Genomic DNA, 2,232 nt, shown 5'->3' with positions numbered 1-2,232 from the left:
GATCCACAGTCTCCCTTGAGAATATTGGGTGAAAAATCTCTACAGGATTGGCCTCAGCTTTCTTTGTTCACATTGTTTGCTTTGAAGACCTTAACACAGCGCTGGGAAATCAATAAGCAGGAATGCTGCTGGCCCTGTATGTGTCGCCTTCTGATTCTCCTCAGGGAGGCTCGCCTCACTCCAACGCACTGATAAGTAGTGAAGTGCCCAGCTCTGTCTGCAAATTAAGGCCCTTGTAAGTAATCAACGAACACCAAGTTTAGCTTGCCGTGGATTTTCCATCCAGAGTGTCATTTGATGAGAAGAAAGTACACATTACAGGTTTGCATAATGAACAAGCCTCAAGTTAGGTTTGCTGTGGTAGGGTTATCAGTCATTGCACAAATTAATTATTTAGGAAAGCACTTTTTACAGTGGGTTTTCGTTTAAGTTTTGCCCCTTGATGTGTGTATATAAAAATGACTAATCCATTGGACANCATCTTAATGATCTGTTTAAAATAAATAAACCATTTGCACCATTTCAAAGGTATTTTGTGAGGCTCAGCTGATATTAAAATAGCACCAGCCTTATGTGCTTTTTCAGCAAGTGACCTAATTAGTTAATAAAGTAATTGAATATTAAAAAGGATGTTGCAAGTGATTAAAATTTAAGAGCCTTCAGAATGTTATTAAAGCTATAAATCATACATCACTGTTTTAATTTGCATAGCTACAGAATTACTAATGGTCCCATGTGCACATGGGGCTTGGCAATTAGTCCTCTAACAAAATGTTGGTGATGTTAAGGTACCAAATTCTTTCAACCTCTTTTGATTGCTACATAGAAACCTGCTTTTGCCAAATTAAATATCTAACTGTTGAAATTGCTGCTTGCTTCCTCTGACAGATATATACATTGAATCAACCTACAAATATTTATGAAAACCTACTTAATCCAAGTACTGTGCTAGGTGTTGGGTATAATTGTGAGCAAAACAGACACAGTCCTAACAGTGGAGATTACATTCTGGAATTGAACAGAGACACACTAGTCGTATAGTTCCAAATTCATGTATAATTACCAAAAGGTGATAAGGAGCTTTGAAGGAAAAGTATGAGATGCTCCAAAAGGATTTTGCTGGTGAAATCTGACTAGTTTGCTAGATTAGGGACCACACATTTAATTCCAGGTGAAGGGACAAAAACTTTACCCAGCGGGCTGTGAAGAACTCTTGTTCAAGCAGGAAATGCTTGATGAATCTGCCAGAGGCGNACACACACACACACACACACACACACACACACACACACACACACACACACACACGCCCTAAACCTGAGCCCTGACATTGTTAGGCTACTGACAAATGAAAACTTTGGATGTCTTGATGTATGAAATAACAAGTTTTAGTTGAGTGCTCTGTAACTTGAAGCCTAAAGCATCTTAATTGAACCAGATAAGTAAAAAATGAAAACACTGGAAGCTGACAGACAAATTGAGGCTAATATAGTTGTCTAGGTGAGCAGTGATAAAATGCTACATTATGGTGGGGTGGGACAGAAAGGACGGAAAGTAAGGGCAGGAGCAGAGCTGAGGCATTGTGGACATGGAATCAACAGAATGTGTCACCTTTTTAGCTATCCGAGGTGCCAGGTGAGAGGACTATCATTCACTGCATATTTCCTATGTATCAGGCACTGTTCTGTGCTCTTTTCATGCAGTATCTCATGTAATCATTTCAACAGCTCTATGATTACTATTGTCACCATGATTGCATTTCGTTTCAATCATGGCTTTATTTACCAAGTCCAACTCCAATAGCCTCTTCCAGTAGGCCAAAACAAATGAATTTCTTCATATTCCGCAGACTCCCTCAGACAGCTGCTGGCTACAGTACTGCTTCCAACATTTTTTGCCTCATAGCACATATAAAAAATGATAATATTTTAAGTCACACACTGGGATAAATTAGAGATTTGNAAAGAGTCTAAACCAGTTATAGTAATCCATTCCTCTTTGCCTGTGATTGGTTTAAGTTGGATGTGTTCTGAGGAAATCTAAGAGGTTTTCTGGCAGAATTTTCCTCCTTCGTAAAAAGAAATACCTTTCCTCTATACCTTTGGATGTCATCAAGAGTGGATGTAATGCTTGGAGCTATAAAAGCCATATTGAGACCATGAGGAGGGAAGGCTCTCTCTCTCTCTCTCTCTCTCTCTCTCTCACACACACACACACACACACACACACACA

The sequence above is a fragment of the Galeopterus variegatus genome, unplaced genomic scaffold, assembly GCF_000696425.1.
Source record: "Galeopterus variegatus unplaced genomic scaffold, G_variegatus-3.0.2 Scaffold3392, whole genome shotgun sequence".
In the NCBI taxonomy this organism is placed as follows: domain Eukaryota; kingdom Metazoa; phylum Chordata; class Mammalia; order Dermoptera; family Cynocephalidae; genus Galeopterus; species Galeopterus variegatus.
This window is presented reverse-complemented; position numbering follows the sequence as displayed.